This window comes from Folsomia candida, unplaced genomic scaffold, assembly GCF_002217175.1.
Source record: "Folsomia candida strain VU population unplaced genomic scaffold, ASM221717v1 Fcan01_Sc020, whole genome shotgun sequence".
Lineage (NCBI taxonomy): Eukaryota > Metazoa > Arthropoda > Collembola > Entomobryomorpha > Isotomidae > Folsomia > Folsomia candida.
The window spans coordinates 494,084-517,214 of NW_019091212.1; the positions used below are offsets into that span (position 1 = coordinate 494,084).

General features: G+C 33.0%; 1 protein-coding gene across 1 annotated transcript in view; it reads right to left on the reverse strand.

Moving 5' to 3' along the window:
• The window catches only part of LOC110858055, a 43,338-nt gene extending 22,573 nt beyond the window's left edge, over positions 1-20,765 (reverse strand). Inside the window, exon 1 of the mRNA XM_022106704.2 lies at positions 20,325-20,765. The gene's annotated coding sequence lies outside the window, so the exon portion shown is untranslated. The remainder of the gene's footprint in view (positions 1-20,324) is intronic.
• Positions 20,766-23,131: the final 2,366 nt, after the last annotated feature.

Consider the following 23,131-nt stretch of genomic DNA (forward strand, 5'->3'; position numbering starts at 1 on the left):
AACGCGTAGAATCGCACGCTCATTATTTTAGCGTCTTAATTAATAAATGCATTCACAAAATGAATGACGAAGCACACGTGGGTGTCATCATATAATTTTTTTAATTATACACCCCAAATTTTAAATGGCGTTAAATTTTGGCAAAAAACCTCTACTTTTCCACACCTCTCGGAATTATACCTCAAAATTAATTATTTTACCCTTGGCAAAAATTCAGCCCTGAATTGAGCAGATATCCATCTTTACCTACCTAAGTGAATGCATCGATTAATTTATCGTCTTCTCGATCTGCACGGTACACAAGTCTCAAGATCAAATAAATATGTTAGCAAATAAGCAAGTAATAATAATTGAGGGAAGGAGAGACTTTGTGCAGAAAAACGCAAGCCGTGATGACCAAAAGGCGGATATATATTTACGAAAAAAAGTTGCAAAAATATTAATTCAGTATTTATGCAAAATGCCAAAATATTTACGAAAAATGTTTTAAATTGACCAAATCAAGTGACGAAGCAGTTTTTGTAAATGTTAACTTGTATAAAATCTCATTAAAAAGAGTTGATGACCAGAAGCCGGTTATGTATTTATGTAGGAAAAATTACTAAAATATGCATTTAATATTTATGATAAACGTAAAAATATTTACAAAATATGTATGAAAAACTTAAACATTTTCATATATAAAAATATAACAATTTTCAAAAAATTTGTATGTTTGAATTTAATCCTATGTGGTCTAATCTCTTTGAGCAAACAATTTCGTCTCACATCGTTGAAGTAATTACAAAGTATACGCCTTTCGTGGAATCAATGAACACGTACTCGTAAACTAAATATTGACAACAAACAATTGAAATATTTTTGGCATTGCAGACTTGCCAAAAAAATAAATCTCATTTTACCTGCGGCATATTTTTTTAGTGGTCAAATTCGCATAATTAGCACAATATTAAGAAACTTTTATATGTATTTTTCGCCTTCGTCTTCATCCTTTTCATGGGACGAGGAGGCGGTACAGGTTTAAATTTGCATCGCTTTTCTCTAGGTCATAAATAGCAATTAGGCAGCCTCTCCAGCCCAGTAAAGATCTATCGCTTTGCATGGACAAAAAAATAAATGGAAAATATTTACAAATGTTTCGCGAACATAATTGAGAAAACCTGACTGCATTCGAGTTGTACAAAATCAGTCAGGTAAAATCAATTCCATTTTCTCTTCCTTAAAAAAGTAGTCATAATATTTACGTAATTCGATACTTATAACAAACGGAGAAGAAATAAATAGCAATTAGCAAGCTGATTGTTCGCAATTCGGCGAAAATTTGCCGATATTTTCATAACTTTAACTACCACGAAAACCTGACTGGACTCGATTTATAAAATAAACGATTAGAAAACAAAAACTTCCTTAACGGCATAAATAAGTAGCAATTAAGCAGCCCAGAGTAGATTTCGCATGGCGAAAATTTTCGCAATTTTAACTATTACTAAAACCTGACTGGCCTCCATTTATAAACCGTCAGAAAAATCAATTCCATTTTCTACTCCTCCAAAATTTCCAATTAATTTCCAAAATCATTTCCAATTAAGTAGAAATAAATACAAGTATAATTACACTTAAAAAACAGAACTTGTTACGTAACATTGGATGGATGACCTTTAATGCAATCATTATTCGCACAACTCGCCTTTACACAAATTCTTTCCCATGACTGCTTGCTCATTCAAGCTCATTCATAATGAATAATTTGTGGGACGGACTTTTTTTGCACGTAATTACATCCCCGTGCAGAAAGTATGTTGCTTCATTTCTTGCGGATTTGCCACATTTCTTGCACTGCACGGCAAGAAATCCAAGAAATGCGAGGTGCAAGAAACTGCAAAAAAGTGCGAAAAATTGCGAAATTTATTTCGCTGCAAGAAACCAGTTTCTTGCACTTATTTATTGCAGGTGGTTATCTGCACCGGATAACCAAAAAATAGCCACATCCTTCCCGCACGGGTGGCAAACTAGTCTAGAATATTTGTGCAGTCAAGAATTTACTGATGGGTCCACTTTTTACCGAGATTTCTTTGAGGCCACACAATTGAATTGTGGTTCACAATTGTGGATTCAGTGAATTTTTTTGTGGATTAATCCCATGAATTTCTTCAAAGTGGTCGAGTAACAAAATTCCACAAATGTCACGTGCAATAATTCAAAATCAAAGTTAAGACGATATTTGTTCAGTGAAGGAAAATTGGTTACCATAGCAACCAAAACCATGCTGTAGAAATCACTGTGTCGAATTTTGAAACAATCGACAAAAGCTTATTTTGCTTTTTTTTGCATAATCCTTCCCAAAATTTCTGTGGATTTTATTCTGCAGAATCGTATGTGCGTAATTCTGCACAAATCGCTCTATATAAAGGTTTCCTGTAGAAAATTTAGCTAAATTTTTGCACGAAAAAATATACAACCTTGACCACAAATTCATAAATAAATAATTTGTCAAGAGATGCAAATTCTTCTTACTTTTAATTATCTTCTCTCTTCCACTTTATTACCCCGTGTGGGATTTGTTATTGCGTGTGTGTGTAGCAAAAAATTAAAGAGATGCAAATTTCGTGGAGAAAAAAAACGCTAAGATTTTATGACGACTTGCCATCCCAGATTTTTAACATGGATGTGAAAAGTAGTAACTTATTGCTGTGGGAAATATGTGGGAGTCGTGTTCTCACTGAATTTCAGGTATGAAGACGCCAAGCTTTTTGTAAACTGTGTAAAATTCGAAGCTTATGAAAATCTCGATCTGAATTTGAATTTTGTCCCAGTTTTTGCGAAAATATAAGAAATTTTTAAACACCTTTTGTGTAAACCGTGTAAATTTGTAATCTATTAACAAATCTATATTTCATTCATAATTTTTTATGCCAAAGTTTTTGTAAACTATGTAAAATTTGAAGACCAGGAAAATCTGGATTTAAATCTTAATTTAAAAAATACAAAATACAAAATCTTGTAAAATCAGTTTGCAAACCGTATAAGTTTTTAATATAATTTTAGCTTATAAACTTTCCAAGATTCAAAGCACAGAAAAACGCTGTACATATTTTCTTCCTAATTTTGTCCAACTTTAAAAATGTGTAAACCGTGCAAGTTTTTAATTGCAAAAATATTCTGCGAAGAAAAATCCTACATTTTCCAAGCTCATTACAAAAACCATGCATAAGTTATTATAAATTTATCCAGTTATTAACCAGAAATTTAACCATTATAGAATCATTTCATACATCATTAAATTCCTCTAATTATCCAAATTGTTGTGCAATACTCCTGCGTGCCTGATCTCAATTAGCGGAGCGTCAAACACCGGACCAAACTGGACAGCAGGATCGAATTCATAATTAGAACAGACAAGATCGCCCTTATTTATTTATGTATTTATTCCGCCATCCACCCATCCATCTCGATCCATCCATTTAAATTGTGCAGAGTGGTGGTGCCATTATGCAGAAGTGGTGGTGGTGTAATATTTAGTAGAGTACACGCAACCAGAAAAGAGTGACCAGGTCCTTGAAACCCAAGGCGAAACGAAACCAGAGACAAAACAAGAGAATTACTTTTATTTTATTATTATCGATTCTGCCAGAGAGAAAAATAGTCACTTGTTCCAAGGGGCTGTGCAAAATGGATGCAAATTTGACCAATTATTGTTACCCCTCAGTAACAAAACATATTTATAGTCGACAAAAGTTACAACGTGTAGCTTTATTATTTGACTCACTTTTCCAGTCAAAAACCACGAATTTTTTCTAAGACAGATGGGAAAAATAGTGATTTTTACCATTCAAAATGGGAAAATTCGATGATTAAAAGCAGAAACTTATTCTAATCGTAGATTTTATTACTTGACCCGGTCAAAAATCCCACAACAGGTGGAAAAAATGATGGTTTTCAAGTGGTTTTTACCACCAAAAACGGCAAAATTCGCTTTTCTTTGACTTCTTCTCCTCAACCTTCCCACAAAAAAGAGGTCACATCCTCCCCGCACAGCCTCCACCCTCTCCAATAAAGCATTTGCATCCACCCGTTGCAAAAAAAAATTATCGTCACATTGCAATAATTGAATTGCCTCCTCCTTCACTTTACGGAAGATATAGATCGAATCAAACACATAAAGGAATTCATCTCAACGTGCCAAAATAAAGTATGTATATGCAACTGGTCGTCATGGCAACAAAAACTACCAGAAGAACCCACTTACTCACAGATCACAATTCCATTCATCCATCTAAAAGTAGACTGTGACAAGAAATGGCTGATTTCTTCGTTTGGGGGACCGGCACAGAAACGATGTCACTTTATCGTCCACCCCGGTCGCAAATGTTAAATTTAGCTATAATATTCTTCCCGCACGGCCCCTTTTTTCACCCTCTGGCACGATTTGTATGTATCAAACACAATTATAGACGAGGAGCAGTATGTACACAAGTCGTATGTAAATGGATTGTTGGAAGTACACATATTTATCATTGGGATGGTATCAACTTGGGTGCATTGCATTATTTATAGGCACCAACTACCACGAGTAAATGTAAATATGCAGATGAAGGGACACACCCAAAGTCGCAGGGTATTTACTTTAGATCCATTAGAAAAAGTGCACCTACACAAAATAAAAGTATGTACATAAATACTCCCTCAATTTGCAACTTTTATGCAAAAATGCACCGTGCAAAAATGATTTCGTCGAAATTTGTACACTCAAAATCATCAACAATCTTCCTTCCGAACGATGGAATGGATTTATAAGTTGCAAAAATACGAGTGGAAAATGGTGGCTAAAAGTTTGCCATTTTTATGCCGGGCAAAAATTGTTTGTACCAATTTTTTTAAACCCTCATCCGTTCTGTATTGCCATTTTGTGCAAAAAATCTGATTGGAAATATATCTCAGAAAATGATAAGTAACAATTTGCCATTTTGCAAAAATTTTCCGTATCAATTTCTTTTTTAAACCTCATCCTTCCTGTATGGCTCTTGTGGAGTTTAAATTGCAAAAATCTGCGTGGAAAATGAGATAAATAATTTGCAATATTATTCTCATTTCTTGTCAAAAGTCAGTCTTCCGAGATGCGAGATTATCCAATCCAATCCAAGTCAAGTGCTATGTGGCACAAAAGCGACGTTTTTCTTTCACGTGCAGTTGTAAATTGCACTCGACTCGATGATGGCGAAAAGATAAGTAAACAAAATAAATACACAGAGACACATATTACACAAGGAAAAAAAGAAGTACGAGTGTGTACTTAGCACGCATTGTTATGTTCATTATTGTCTTTTTCGAGTTTGCTAATACCAACATTTTATGAAAAATTTAAAGCCTTGAAAAATATGAAAATTTTGAAATTCTGTAATTTCATAAACTTCCAAAATTAAACTGATTTCAAATATTGTGAGTTTTATTGGATAAATTTATCCAATCCTATTTTCATTTTTCTAGCTTAAAAAATTAAAGACAATTTTACAATAATAATTTTATTCCAAGATTTTAATATCAAAATTTTTACAGTAAATTGAAAGCCTGAAAAAATGTGAAATTTCGAATTTTTAAAACTTCCTGACTTGTTAACTCTTAAAATATAACTTAGGATTTCCTATTTTGTAATACCTTTTATGCACACAATCGAATTTCCAATTCATTTTCAATACAATTTCCAGACAATTTGATAACTTACAATTTTACATACTTATCTATTTTTGAAATTTTAATAACAAAATTTCAGAAAAAAAATAAACCTCAAATCCCTGTCACACAAAATTTCCCAAAATTCCTAGCTGACTTCTTAAATCTCAAAATAAATCTCATTTTCAACTTTGTAATCACCAAAATTTACGCAATCACAATTTCCTTCCATGCGCAAATTTGACGACAATTTTACAACCGTGAAAAACTTAATATTTTTAATGACGCATCGGTGAGCCAATTATAATAAAACAATCATAATTCATCCTGCCGAGGAAAATTGTAAAGTTTTTTAAAAATTCATTAATTCCTTAATTGCAAAATATGTATGCTGTACAGAAGTAATTAGTTAAAACTGTGCAATATAATATTGCACATCACCAATTTTTGTGACGATACATGCATACACAGATAATTTTGCACGCAAATAAATGAGAGGAGACTGTCATAAAATCCAGGGTCACACTTTAATCCGTTGCACTGCAGAATAAATCATCATGTTTCGCTAATCTTGTCGCAATTTGTGTCGTCTCCCTTAATTTCCCTGTCGCGCAAGGCTGCACGGGGCGCTGCACAAATGACGGCGTATTATTTTTATTACGGGGTTCATCTCCGATTTACATGTTTTTCACACTTTGCAGTGGATTTTCATAATCGTAGGTAAGCGGTTAACATGTGTTTCTTTTCAATTTGCGAAATATTTAGCACGTCGAGATCTTTTTGGGTAAAAAAATCCACCCATAAATTAGGATTATTTCAAAGAAGAGTTAAATCCGTACGTCGAAAATCATTGAAAGGAAAAGTTTCCCAAAATCTCATTAACTTTATAAAACTTCTCTCTGAAATTAATCCCAAATTTTAATTAATCATCTTGGAAATAATCTTAAACTCTGGGTGCATTTTTATGCAAAAACTCCTCAGAAACATATTTGCCAAATTGATAACACAGGCTTATCCACGATTATAAGGATCCACCGCAAAACATACATTATTCAACAAATTACGTACTATTTCAAACTTGCGATTGTCCTTAAAGAAAAAAAATGCAAAATTATCCTAAAATGGGACCCCTTCTCGTCCCCACGTGACATTAAATCCTTCCCTTGTCTTAATAGCATTACTTCAACTTAATAGATCTTAAGGACTAAGTGCGCTAATTTGCATCTCAAGTAAATTAATGGATCTCCTAAGAAGTGTCCCGTCCCAACCCAACATCGTCTGCGCAATGTTTGCCGAAAGAAACCAAGTACATATGCAAAACTTTAAACGCAATTCAAAAGAACTTTTAGAAATTTAGCTTACACAAAAAAAATTAGAAAATTAAACCGTGGGAATTGGTCAAGTATTTATGTATTTATTTCACTTTCCTTTAAAGTGAGTGGTGGTTTCTTGCCTCGCAATCACACACCACCACCAATTTCTTCACTTGTAATTAAATTAGCAAGGTTGATCTTGACCGAGTCAGTGAGTGGGTGAGATTTTGAGGTGCTCTTTATGGTGACAAATTACTACCAACCAAACCACAAAAATATGCATAATTACATATTGTTGTAAGACAATAAATTCGTGGGTGCTCGGTCATTGGTGGTGTGTAGGCGATAGCTGCATTTTTTGACGAGTATGTACCTCGCAAATTTTGAGGAGAAAAAGTGCATGCAATTTTTTAAATTTTTCAAAAATATTAAATAATTCTGCCCACCAGGAAACGAAATGTTTCGCCCACACGTGTCGTATCTAAATCAGAAAAATACAGGTCCAGAAAAACTAGGGGGTTGTTAAGTAAAAAAATTAATTTACGGCCTGCGACACCCCGCACTAAATTTGGTGGTCAATTAAGTCTGGACTAATCAGAGTTAGTTAGTTGTTGAGACGAACGAACGACCTTTACCTTATCGTAGAACAAAGGATAATCACCCACAACCCACGCCACCCACCCAGCAGACAGAACTGCATCTCATGTCAAGTACCCACCCAGTAATTATCATAACGTGTCGCAATATCTTGCTTGTCATTTTTGTCCCGTATTTATAATTTGCAGCATGCAAATATTTTAAATAATGGTTCGTCCACATGTCACATCTGTCCTTCATGTTGGGTTTGATGGTAGAAATCGCTGGGTCGAATTCTGCAGTAATTGATAAAAGCTGGATGCATATTCTACATATTTTTTGGTATGTACATAATCCTGCACAAAACTTGTACCGGTTTTATTCTGCAGAACTGCATGTGAATAATTATGCAATTTTCTACACGAATCGCTCTCCATAATATTTTTCTGCAGAAAATTAGGTACAAAATAAGGCCAAATTTCTGCAGGAAATGATCACAAATTTCAGCCAGGGTTTTTAGTCAATTTTATCCCAAAAATTCGGATTGGCCTCTTCTCCCCTCGAAATTCGAAAATTGAGCCAAAAATTTCTGCATAAATCGGACCAAATTTCACCCGTTCAAATTTTTCCTCGGGCTTAAACCATCCCCCCATCCCGACTTTGTTTATGTTCGACCCGTGCCCATAAAAAAATGAAAACCAAGCCAAACTGGGCACGATAAATGGCAAGTAACTGTGCGAATAAAATGGTCATTTTCACAAAGGTATGTACACACACACATCCACATCCACGTTGGCTATTCTAGGTTAGTGTCTTTTTCCTTAATCGCACAACCCGACGGAGATGATAAGATGCGAATTCAATTCAACCCAGTCATCATCATCGTCATCATTTTCCTATGCATGCAACTTGCTAACGGGACTCGGTGGGTCTGTCCAACAAAGAAGAAGCATTTCTCCATTTTTTCTCACCAACAACACAACAACCGAGAGCTCAATAACCAGCTCTTTTGCTTTTCCTTTGTATGAAAAGAAGCAAGTTTTTTTTTCGTTTTTAGGGGAAAAAATTTCAAGAGAAATTGTCCGCCGATTCAGACAGGCAGGCCTTGGTAACTTTGTAGAAGGTGTTAATTTTATAAAATTGCAAACTTTTACAAAATAAGGAGACGGCCTTGATCTGAGCAAGTTTTCAAAAATTTGTTGGCTAATTTTCCTTAGAAATAGGGGTAAAAACTTGAAAATGTTTGTAAGTTTACGGCTTTTATAGATTTTACAAAGTTGACATAAGGACTGCGTGAATTGAGTTTTATTTTCCCATGGATTTTTAGATTTTAGAAAAATGTGGAATGTGCTTGTGAATTGGTACTTATTAATCGAAATTGAATAAATTATTTTTAGTAAATATACAAATTTGTACAAAAATTTGACCTTTTTCCATCAAATCTCACTCTTCTTTGACAACACAATGAGGAAAAATCTGATATTAAATCATTTCTGTCGGAAAGTTAAATAGTTGAAAATCAGTCAGAGTTGCACACTCTAAAGTTATTTAACTTTCAATTTTTAATGGAAAATTGCCACAATAAAAGTCTGCATTTTGTCTAAAATTTAAAATAATTACCAATAAATGTATTCCTGTTTTCGAAATTAAAGAAAGATCAGAATTATGTGTAGATTTTTTAAAAGAAATTAACAAATACCTATGGTAATCTCATTTTATTTTAATACTTCACGACTCATTAATGAATTGGATGTCATTATTTGGATTGACGTTCCTTCGATTTCAACAATGTCTGTCCGTCCATCGTCTTGATTTATTTATGCAATTTGACATTTTGCACCTTTTTCCGGCATACATTATTTTATTCTAATTCGGACTTCGTTAGTACCAGAGGGCGGATATCTATTTATGACAAATAGCGGAAATATCTATCTATTCATTTAATATTAAGGAAATATTTTTTACGAAATATTTACAAAGCAAGTAAAAAAGTATTTTTCGAAAATTTGAATTTTTTAATATAATACTCAAAAATTTTTAGAATTTTTTAGGGTTCAATTTCGTTGAGCAAAAAAATTCATCTCACATCGTTTAAATATATGCAAAATATATACGTAATTTAAAAAAATGGTTTATAGATTTTTTCACTTTTGCAATATTTCTGAAAACAGAAATATGTAAAAAAAAAAAAAAAAATGTGTAAAAAATATTTTGAAATTTGTGTGATCTGATCTATGTAAGTTAGGACAAAGTTTGACCATAGGTCGTCTTCAAATGAAAAAGTCGAAGTAAATACATATCCGCCCTCTGTTAATTATTACATATGTCCCACATTACATACATTACAATAATTTATTATTGTAATGATGCACATTTTTATGCAGATTATTCGCAGTCTGATTGGATCTCGTAAGTAATCAGACTCTAAAATTCTTCACAATCAAACTCAGACATGCATAGTTTGCAAATAATAAATGCATTTGCAAAAAAATGCATCGACCGTGGGTCATCTCATTTTTGCCTTTCTGGTCGTTATATAAATTTCAAAATTGTGCATTTACTTGCCACTTTCTCTTCCACATTAGGGACCCTGCGGAAATAATGGGGCATGGACATTTTGACCCCTCACGTGATCCGTGGTGGTGAAAATCTAATCGAAAACCTCGAAAGAATGCGATCTTACAAATAAAATTAAATGGTTTTAACAGCTCTATTTCTGGCTGGATTTTAAGGATTTATTGGAAACATAAAGTATTCAAAGTTCCCAAGGAATTCATAACATTGAATTTTATGTAAGATGTCAGATTTTGTTCAAATTATTACCAAATTTGATAAGATTCTTAGAATAAATAGATCAAATTGAAATCTGTACGTATACTTTGTATACCCAGAAAAATCATAGTTCCCCAGAAATTTATTTATAACACGAAATTGTATATTTTATTTACAGTATATCCTATTTTAGGAAAATATCCCTCAATTTTCTATTTCATTCTGGAAAATCAGATTTTTTATGAAACAAATATCTAAAAAAAATTGGAGATATTAAAATCCACCTCGAAAATTAAAGTTCCCCGAGAAATTTATTTCTAAAACGAAATTCCACGTTTAGTTAAAATTTTACAAAAGCATTACCAAATTTTCCCCACAATTTTAGAAAATACAATGTTTTCATGAAAATCTCAAAATTTCCAACTAACTATTCATAAACTTTCTCTCTAAACTTGGCTAAAAATTGTACATTAAATATTATGTCATCATTTAACATGCATCCATAAACTGCACTTCTTCTTGGGAGCCTAAAATCGTGCAAAATCACTTAAAAATCCATCCCACACATCAATTCAGACCAGAACTAACGAACTAACTTGTAACATTTCGCTTAAAAAAAAGTTTTTCACTCAAAAAATTACCACGACTCGCTCTTTTTCCACCAAAATCTATTCGCCTCAAATCGTCATCGCCAAAAAATGGCATTAGATCACATCACGGGCGAACAATTGATCAAACAGTCGCAGTCACGCGATAGCGTTACGGAACGTTACATACATATTATCGCATACGCAAATTTACGTGAGGGCTGTGCAGAAAAAGTATGATCTGTTTTCGCAACTTGAGATCGCACCCTCTTTTTGCAGGGTCCCAAGTAAATGCGACAAAAATTTGCGTACACGTATCAACGCAAACTTCGTAAAAAAAAGTGAGAAAATCTAGATAAAAGTTACTTTCTAAGTTAAATCGTACATAATTAAGCAAAATTATTATTCAAAAACGATAAAAATTTCTTAATCAATTTCAAGATTTACCAGTTAATAAAAATAATAGTGAGAAATTCAAGGAGGTTGTGGTAAAATTGTACAATCTGTAAACTCTGTAGACTTACAAACTTACAAAATTTTACTCTCGTTTTCGAAGGAAAATTTGCTTACAAATTTTTTTAAGCTTGTTCAGCTCATAAAATTTTATAAAATTATTTTACAAAATTTACTGATTTTACAAAGTTACCAAGAACTGTGTGAATTTCTCAATACGGAATTATCCGCCTTTCCGCCCTTAAAAACAATATATAAGTCCAACCTCAAAAAATTTACATATACATATCTTTGCAAATTCGCAAAAAAAGTGAGAAAATCTAGATAAAAGTTACTTTCCCAGTTAATCAACAAAAAAAATTATTATTTACGGCGATTTACATATAAATATGTATCAATGTACATTTCACAAAACAAGTGAGAAAATCTAGCTAAAATTCACTTTCTAACTTAATTACAAAAATTATTATTCAAAAACGATACATAAAATTTCTTAATCAATTTCAAGATTTACCAGTTAATAAAAAATACTATCCAAACCAATAAAAATATACTCGCTTTTCGTCACACATTTATATCTCCATCGAAAAACACAATAATTTCATTTTGATGACCACGACATAAACCAAACTGCTTTTTTTATCCCCCAATAAAATAAAAATAGACAAACTAATTCCAAAACAAGTTTAACATTAACCCAATTTCCTCCATAAAATAATTCAGTTAATTGTTTCTTTTCTCAGCGAAAATTTATGTTTTTTTCTCCTCTACCATTTCGCCATCCCTTCAAAAATTAGCACAAATACAAATACTTACAATATCTATTTTCGCGTATATACACTTCGTGTCATCATCAATTCCATTTTTTCTCTCTCTGCCAAATTTTATATTCGACACGGTTAAAATTTCGACATGCGCGCAAAAAAAAACTGCAAACTTTGATACATTCTCCAAAGTGAAGGGATTTTTCGTCGCTGCCCTAATTTGTGTGCAGTTTAGGGCAAAAATGTGCTCAATTTATCACTGCCCACCCAGAAATAGGATCACCAATCAATAAGTGCACAATATTTGCAGAAAACTTTGTGCAATAAAAATCTGCCAAGATTGATTTTGAGTCAATAATCAATCACTTTTTGCGGTACAGCACAACGCGGACTTATCAATCACTGCTGATGATAAAACCAAGCCCAAAAGTTGCGTAATTTGCCATGTCCACTGTTCTGAGACAATAGTCTTGTTTTGCGATTAGTTTTTCGCATTGTTCGCCCACGTTGCGAATTATATATTATTTTTTCGTGTTAGGTTTCTGGCTACTTGAAATATTTCCACCACCATCACCACTAATTACTCACCTGGTTTAGAATGAATACAATTGGTGAAATGAGGCTTGCTATCATGCACCTAAAACATGTCAGTCAAAATCACACAATGAACAGCTTTAAAAGTCAAAATAGAGATATAATTCTTCAATTGTTCTCCTCGCTGGGGATGGTTTTTGCATTTTTTGGGCTCATTACGTGCGTCTACATACGTGGGTCTGACTTTGGAGGTGAGAATATTTGTGGTATTTGTACAGGTTTTAGGGAAGAAATTAAATTAAATTTTTGTAAAATAAATATGGTTTAAAAATTGTTATACAGAAAAATTAATATGAAAAAGTTGTACAATATTTTTACCTCGCAATTATAATTTCATAAGTGTCATGCCTTTCAAAATCCCAACTTTTCCTCATATGAAACTCTTAAACTAGGATATTAAGGTGCTATGCGATTACGATTTAATGTGTCACAGATTTTTAATCTCACTCTACCCCTCTCTTCAAATACAAATTCAAATTCAAATTCAAATACAAAAGGGTTTCAATTTCACGAGTTTTGAGATAAATGCCGCGTTTGTTTTAAACCGATAGTTTTGTAGTACCAAAAATTTACTTTTCATCAAAGTATGAATACTTATTTATCTCTAAACGCACGAAATTGGGGCCATTTTAGAAATGTCCATTTAAACACGGGTAGAGTGAGATTAAAAATCTATGGCACATCAACCCAACAGCACCTTAAAAAAGCCGACCCTTATTTTGTTTTAAATTTGCATTTAAAGACATTTAGTAAGGGTAGAGTGACATTAAAAATCTATATGACGCAGCATCAACCCAATAGCACCTTAAAAAAGCCGACTCCTTATTTTATTTCACTGCATCTTCACCTTCATTCTTCTAACTTGTTGGGCAAGCAGGATGAGCTGATTGTGCAAAAAACAAGTCGAGTTACATCCCAGTAATCGATCTGTAAAAATATACGGTGAAGTCGGTGGCATTATTATCGACCTAATTTCCTGCCCTGCCGCTGGTCCTCTTGTTTTTTCTCTTCTCTTAAATAACTCGTGGTCAAAAGAGAATGAGATCAAATCAAAGACGGCAACAATCAGTTTGCAATCAATGGTCATGATCATTGATGAAACGATTAACGTGGACGACGAATCAGGTGCAGATTCACGTAACAGATTATTTATTTGTGTTCGTACGTATGTATGTCCGACTCGCCCATCAAATTCATTACGGACTTGAGATAGATAAGCTTCGCCGGGTTATTTATGACACAATTAATAATAATCCAACGTCCGAGTTTAGCTATTATGCAGATTGGGAAGGGTACAAAATTAGTGTTGCAGTTCGAATTGAGTTGACTCAAATCGGTTGAATTTTACCTGAGCTAATGCTGAGTTAACTCATCTTCTACTCAGAATGGAGGTTTCCCAGCGTGTGCTCTCAGATTCTGAGCAAATTAGTGTCAATCGATCACAAATTTAATTAGTATGAAATTTGCAAACGACACAATTTCCCAATGCGAAAAGGTTTTACAGAGATACTTGCATCCGAAAAGAAGAAAACGCGAAGTTAATTTAGAAAGTGTAAAATTTGTCATCTTTAAGGTGCGTTTTTTTCTCTTCAGGTGCAAATATCCTGCAAAACCTTTTCGCATTGGGAGATTGTGTCGTTTGCAAATTTCATGCTAATTAAATGCTCTACCGATTGACACTAATTTCCTCAAAATTGTATAGCATACACTGGGAGACATCCATTCTGAGTTTTGCAATAAAATAAAATAATTTGTCCACCCAAAACTCACCTCGACTCATAAATACCTAAAAGTGTCACATTCTTCCCATAATAATTTGTAAAACCAACTGTAAATGCATTCCTCCCGCCCAAATAACTAACTCTCTTCCTACTTTACATATTAGAGAAAAGCGAGAAATACGAAAAACAATTAATCCTTAACTTCGCCAATTCCAAATTTGGCGATAAGACGACAAAGCGCGTTAACGGTGCGGCATGACCTTCAAAAAACTAGTGACGATGGGACAACAACAATTATTATTTTATGTCTCTCTTCTTGTCTCTATTTGGAATTGGAAAGCGGTTTCCCGTTAAAAATCTTATCCCAGAGACGACCCAAGTTTCAGCGTTTCGCACAAAGTTACATATTAAATGGACAAAAAATATGTACCTTGTTGACGCCAAGATTTCGAGATCGAACCAAACAAGACCAATTTTTAAAATTATGGTAATAACAAGAAAAGGGCGGATATTTAGTTATGAAAAATATTTACAGACAAATCCAAAAATATTTACATAATATGTAGTAAACAAAGTTAAGAAAAATACTTTTCAATATAATTCTCTGAATTTTTCATGGTCCAATTTCTTCGAGCAAAAAAGTTTAGTCTCACATAATTGAAATCTTCACAAAACGTTTACAAATTTTTGAAAAAATATGTAAAAGATTTCTGTATTTTAAAATAATAATGTAAATATTTATGTGTGAAAACCAAGAAATATATAACAACTTGAAAAAATATTTTTGAAATTTTTGTGATCTATGTGAGTTGGGGAACACATCCTGACCGTGGAAAAGTTGAAAATGAATACATATCCGCCCTCTGCAGAAGAAAGGGACGCGACTCTCTTAATAAGTGTGGTGTTCTCGTAGGCCTCGTTATGCCAGATTTTTTCTTACCCTCCAATTTGGGTGGTACCAAAAATCTGTCGATTAAACGTGACGGACTGCAAATATTCCACCATTGAAATTCATAGGGCGAAAACTTTTGTCAACTTTTTAGCAAGAATTATTTGGCATGAAGATACCATTTTTTGCACAGTTGACCTTTTGCATGCGGATCAATATTTGAAATAAATAACGTTACGAAATTCATGTGTGCAAAAATGTATGCACATTAACAAGCCAAAGTTATGTACTTGTCACTCAAAAACTATGCAAACTGATCCCCATTTAATTTCCAGGAATAGATTTTTGCCCAATTTGTGCCCTACTTTTGGCGATTAGTGCAGAATTCGATTCAGTGATTTGTAGTCGACGTTCTTATTTGTTTTCGCATACGTACACGTCTCGAGTTAAAATCCCTTGAATAATTGCGTTTCGAATTACACATCAAGTTTTTATTCTACAATGATTATAAACAGTTAGTCAACCAACTCCGACTTGCATGCATTTTATGCACCTCGCTCGAGTCACATCTTCCACCAAAGAAAAACACAAACTTTTAAGAAGGGAGTTGCAGAATGGATGTGAAATTTCGATTTTTTGACCTATCACGTGTCACGCCACGTGTCAATTGGTGATCCAATTTTTTTTACCCTTAACCCCCCTCAAACAAAACGACCATATTCATCCTGCACAGCTCTGAACGATATACATACGCTAAAAAAGGGTCTCTTATTTCAAATCTAAATCCTAAAGAGGACAGGATCTCGTTGTCTCAATTGCAATTTTACGAGCAGAAAGAAGATGACAAAATTATATTGTATTGTATTTTATCGTAAATTTTTTTTACCCTAATTTCAACAAATTTTAAAATTGGCTTATTTTTCACAATTTTTTATTCTCTTGCCTTCAGCCATAAGGAGAAAAAATTATTCAGGAAATATTTCAATTCCAGAGAACAAGAAAAGAATAAGTAATAAATTCCCAGGAGAAAATTTTGCTAAATTTATTTAACTTCTATTTTTACCACTTCAATTTTTGTACCTTAATTTCATCACCTTTTAACCTTTCAAATTTATTATTTTTTCGCAATTATTTGTTCTAAAAAACGTTCCAGGAAATATCTTCACGCCAGGAAAAGAATAACTAAATTGTCTCTTGAAAAAAAATGACAATGAAATTCCAAAATATGTACGTATAACTATTTTGGGTGACTTTGCAAAAAAATATTCGCCAACAAAGACACTCAACCGTGGAGAACAAAACTATGTACGAGCTGACAACGCATGTGGACACGGTGGACGATCTCATTTCTTCATAATCTGCCCATTTCTGCCAAAGTCCTGTTATTTAATTCCTAAGCTCTAATTTTATTCGTAAAAAAATCACGAATAGTTAAATGTGCCCCGTCACTTTATCTACGTATTTATTGACCTTTTATTATTATTACCAGAGGGCGGATATGCATGCAAGAAAAATCGATGAAATATAGATTCAATATTTATGTAAAAACGTCAAAATATTTATAAAATACGTACGAAAAAACATAAAATTAATTTTCACAAAATTTGTACTTTTGAATATAATTCTCTGGATTTATTCTGGTCAAATTTCTTTCAGGAAAAAATTTCGTCTCACATCGTTGAAATATTTACGGGTTAAAAAAATATGAACAAGATTTCGTATTTTTGAAGTAATAGCGGAAATATTTACGTATCTGAAAACCTATAAATATGTAAAAAATATTTTGAAATTTCTGTGCTCTATGCGAGTTAGGCGACACACGCCCAAAGTTTTACCGTCGGTCGTTATGGAATGAAAAAGCTGAAAACAAATACATATCCGCCCTCTATTCATAACTCAAGTAGCAAAGAAATAGGGGATAAAATAACACTATTTTCAAGAGCTCATTTGCGTAAGTTATCTACACACACACACCTCACCGGACAATGGGCAGCTTATGAAACAAGATACATAACTCTTCAAAAAGTATGCAGACACACATAAATTTTATTTAAGTGCTTACTTAACTTACTTCATAAACATAAACTTGGTTGGTCATAAATGACCCATATGGTTTACCAGTGATAAATATTAAATTTCATACAGTTTCTTTTTTATTAATGAAATAATTTAATATTAAAACACAAATATATCGAATTTCTTTGTAAAGTTTTAGAATTTTTATAAAATTGCGAAGAAGAAGGTGATTTCGAAAAAGTATAACCAATAATTTTATGGAAGAGACAATCACATATTTTTACATTTAGTCTCCAATTTCAGTTTCTAATTTTTATTTTTTTTTATTTTCGATTTTTAATTTCCAAAAATTTTAAAATTTCGATAACATGCAACTCGAGACAGTAAACGGACACACATCTACAAAATAATTCAATGCACACCGATGTCCAAAATTTTTACAAACCTAACCCAGCCTCGAATTTACGATATTCTCAAAAACTGCTTTGTTTGAGAATGTCTGTTATGCTAATAAATAAAATGTGTGTGCGTGGCGCAATGTATGCCAAAATTTTGCATAATATCCATTTGCCACCTGCCACATACATACGTATCCACAGAAATTAATCCCTACATAAAATTGAGACAAGGTGGTCGAGTAAGTTTACATACGAATTTCAATGACGAAAAATAATTTAGGATTTTTTCCATGCAAAAAAAACCAACGGCATTGTTTCGTCGTCGCTCCCCACCTGACAGCATTTCTTCTTCTTCTTCTTCGTTATGCATGGTTTTGCTTGGAAACTAAGTAACGTGACATGACCACATATCTCGACTGCAGGAACGTAAGATTATGCGAATTGTGTGTGTGTGTGTGTGGTATAGAATTATTCCACCAAAAGCCACTTGCAACGTGGGAATCGGAAATCATTTGGCCATGAAAATTATGTATTCAACCACTACCACTTTTTTACTACAAAAGCTTCATAAAACACCGGTTTTCTGTAAAAGAAAATGCACTTTTTTACACAGATATTATTTGTCTTAGAGAAAATGTTTAATTCAAAGGGGGGACATATTTCTGAAAAAAATTCATGAAAAGTCTGGAAACAATGTATTTAAGTATTTTGACAAATTCTGTTTTGAAATGTTACATATTTGTTTCAGAAAAGAAGACAAGCACAAATTTGTATTTACAATTTTGTAAATTTTCATTCTAATAAAAATTTACGACCCAAAAAATCTTTTGTTGAAACAAAATCACTCTGTATCTTACACCGTGTTTTACATGTATGTATTTATTTTCCTGTGAAGAAACCCTGGGAACAAGTGATTTTTATATTTCCAAGGAAATATTAGGTTCCATGAGAAGAAAATTAATTGCTAATTTCTTATTCTTTACGCATTTTCTCATGGAGAATATATTTAGAAAAATTACATATTTTATTTACGTCTAATACACAGCAAATTCCGTAAGGAAATTATTTACGATATAACCGGAAGAGTAGTAGAATTGTAATACGCATGTACATACTACTGAAAATTCAGGGGTACGAAAATCCCAACAAAAGAGAATCCTCGAGTCACGTGCAGAGGGCGGATATGTATTTATGCTCAATTTTAATTTGATAACCACCGACGGTGAAACTTTGTAAGTGTATTCCCTAACTCGCATAGATTACAAAAATTTCTAAATATTTCTGAATATCATCACATATTTCCAGGTTTTCGGACATATAAATATTTCCCCTATTATTTCAGAAATACGGAAATCTTTTACACATTTGTTTCAAAAATACGTACAAATATTTCAATATTCTAACGATGTGAGAAGAAATTTTCTTCCACAAAGAAATTGGACCACAAAAAATCCAGAAAACTTCATGGGAAAGTACAAAGTTTGTGAAATTTTTTTTCGTAAATATTTCGTAAATATTTGGGCATTCATATTAAATACATATTTCAGGCCTTCTTCCTAACTACATATCCGCCCTCTCGTCATTTCCTCGTAATGAAGATGAACCAACAATGTGAGATTTTACCAGACTTAAATTCCTTCCTTCCACACACACACACATGTGAATAGCCATGTATGCAGACATACATGCACATATCGTGAGCGAGACTAATGGGTCAAATACTTGTGAGAGAGCAATGATTCAACAATTTTCGTACACACAGATTAAGACTGATTAGACGAGGGACCTTTCCCCCACAAAATCTGGATTACTTGCAAATCTCTCCATTTTTTAAAAAAACTTCCCAGAAAAAAATTACACTGTAATCTTTTTACCGTGTACACATTTGTTAAGAAATTTTGCACAAAAAATTAGCAATTTTTGCAATAATCGTCTTAATAAGACAAGTCCAAATCATTTTCTCGAAATGGATTTATATTCCAAAAATTTTCCCATCTTTAAACAAAATCAACAAAAAATTGAATATATTGTTTAGAAATTTGTACACAAAAAAATCGAAAATAAAAAATTGCCAGTCAAAAATATAAAATCGGGCCAGTTTTTGCAAATATTTCTCCTTAATAAAATAACTTCAACCTTATCACTAATATTTTTTCGCTAATATTTCGCCGAAAACGGGGACGCATACACGCTAATTAATTTAATTTCGAAATTAGCACTCTATTAGCAGCGTCCATCTCTGATTTACACACCCACTGAATCGTGCCACATAAATCAATTACTGTTCCTGCATGCGTACCAAAACAAAAATATTAAAAGTGCAGAAATTTGACACGGTTTAAACCCCAAAAATCATTACATTTTTTCATCTTCATTTGCTAATTGCATTTAGATACACAAGGTATTAAGCAAGCCCACAGTTTAACACGGCGTGCAAAATTTACATTGCAAATTACTAGGAAATTTACACTCGGAAATTAAAACATACAAAAAATGGACTACATCCATTTCTCAAAATATGACCAACTTATCGAGGATGCAGAGGTGACAAAAATGCCGAAATAGGTAACCAACCTGTCTTACGATTCCTCCACTCCGTTTATATTTTTTTGTGGGAAGGGACTTCTTCAAATTCACAATATTTCAAACCATCAATTTGCAAAAATTTAAAACGCTTCACAATTTGCAAAAGTAAAAAGAAACGCGTCACGCTTTGCAAACAGAATTATTTATTATTTCCACAATTCACATTATTTCCACGGAAATAATTTGCATGTTTTTTTATCAGGAAGTAAAGTAACGACCACACCCACTCCTTCGCCGATAAAATGCCACTCCCCACAAACAAAACGCCACTCTCGAAATATTTCAAAAAATAATAATCGCAAAAAATCGATTTGTTTTTTTTTCTTCCAAATTTCGATTTCTCAGTATTTTCAACTTTTCGCTAGACGCCACGAGTAGAATTGAGTCAACGTTGCGTTCCGCTGTGGATCAACTTCAGAGAAGAACTGAACCAAATATTGCAGTGATGATGGTTCCACGTACGAAGGAGTCGACTGCTTACATGAAGTACATCAAATGCAATTCAATGCACTGCAGGGATAACAATAATAAAATAACAAGTGAATGATACCACGAACGAAGCCTGCCTGGCATATGATTTAACAAAGGACGACAACCAACAAGTAGTTTATAGTTTACATTATAACGTGCGGCAGGGGCTCAGCGGTATGGATGAGGTCAAGTTTTGAGGCTAGTATTGGTAGGAAAATCTGATGAAATCGGTAAGTTTTTCTTCTCGGCATGCTAAAGAAAAATATCTTGCACGTTTATGTACACTCTGCGGAAAAATATTTCAAAATAGTAAATATTTCAAGAATGTTGGGGGTTTTTTTGCTCAAAGAAATTAGACAATAAAAAATTCAGAGTATTAAATTCAAAAGTACAAGTTTTTAAAAACTTCTTATCTATTTATGTTTTTTAACATACTCACATTTGGTAAATATTTTGTCGTTTTTTCATATTAAATATTAAGTACATATTTCAGCTATTTACGAATAAATACATATCCGCTCTCTGATAATTGTCCATAAAGTCATCGTAGGACTTGATTTTGCAGAAAAATTACAAATTTTCGACTGATCGATTTGGAAATATCCAATATAATGGATTTTCTCAATTTGATCCCCACTATTCCTAAATTTACATCGTTTTTTATTACAACAATGCTCTCGCTTTCGGAAACGCCTAACTGCAAATTAATGTTTTTCCTAATCTAAACTGAACTACAAATAAATAAAATTGGCATGAACATCCCCTCTGCACAGCCCTCGAGAAAAGAGAGAGACGAAAAGAACAGGTTTACTCGTAGCTGGTTGCATTTATGTATCGTTTGGTTTTAAAGGCCTCATTTTATACTTGAAATCACAAAATCAGTCGTCTTTTAAATCTTAATCAAATACATGTGCCTTGTTTTCCTATGTGGCGATTTGCCGACTGACATATTTTTCCATTGACGATCATTCCACTCGAAACTGGGCTACAGACTTGTGTATTGTACGCCGAGTGGAATTTGAGGAATGAGAGTGAGAAGATGCTTCCGCCGGATTGTGACGCCATTTAAATAAGTCAAGTTCCAATTCGTGACATAATTTCCTTTCCTAGCGTTTTACTTAATTTAAGAAAAAAACCGACAGAAAAATTTCTGGTTGGGTAAATTTACAAAGATTTGAAGACCAAGGCTTGAATTTTGACGTGCTTCGAAATAAAATTACGAGGTTTTGTTGTTCGAAAAATGAGAAAAATTAAGGCAAACTTTTCAACAAAATTGTACGCACACTTTTGGAAAATTTTGCTCTCAAGTTTTTCAAAATTCTACCGATTAGTTCGTTGTGCATACGTATTTTAATTATTCGCAATATTAATGCGATTTTTTTGCAAAACTGTTATATTGAGAAATATGTCTTCGTTTATGAAATTTATTGGGCAATAAATAAATGATCTAAATTTTGCTCGGATGGGAAAAAAATTAACACAAATTTGTACAAAATTCAATTCTGTCGAATTTTTACGAAATTTCATAAATAAATTTTCCATAAGTTCGTTACGCATATATTAATTATTCGCAATGTGTATGACATGTAATTTCCTTTGCAACTTCGTCTTACAAATTTTCAGCCACTGTCGGAACTGTGCATTATTTAATGAATGAGAAAGTCATAATCATCATGGTTTGCACTTTTTTAATCCGTACAGACGAGGAGGAAGTATGCCTGGTTACTTATTTATTTAATATCTTGCAGGTGCCAGGGTTGGGTCGAACTGTGATAATCACACGGTGGGGTTTAGGTGTGTGATTTCTGTGATTTTTGCACCCTGTGATTTCTTCGCCAATTGTGATTTTTGTGACTTTCACATCCTATAATTTCTGTGATATTACTGAGGCAAAGTGAGACAAATTGTTTAAAATACATTCAAAGACGAGACCAACCGACCGATATCCAGGTTTGATTGCAATTCTGAGCACTCTTCTATCCGAGTTGATCCGATTTAGACGATGTCGCATTTTGCGTTTGATTTGTATCTTAAAGATGAAAGTTGATAAAAAACAGGTCTGAAAATACTTAGAATTTGGTGCTGATCCAATGTCTAGTCTTAATCTAATAAGCATATTAAAGAAAGTTTCTCCATTTTGACATATACATAATCCCGCAAATCACATATTTCCCAGAAATCACATCACAATATGATTTTACTCACTGTGCCGTGATTTTCCCAACCCTGGCGAAAGGGTGGATGTGGATGGAGCATATTAATTCATCTTCTTGTACTATGTAATAATTCGCAATTTCTTTCTCTCTCACACACACACAAATCCA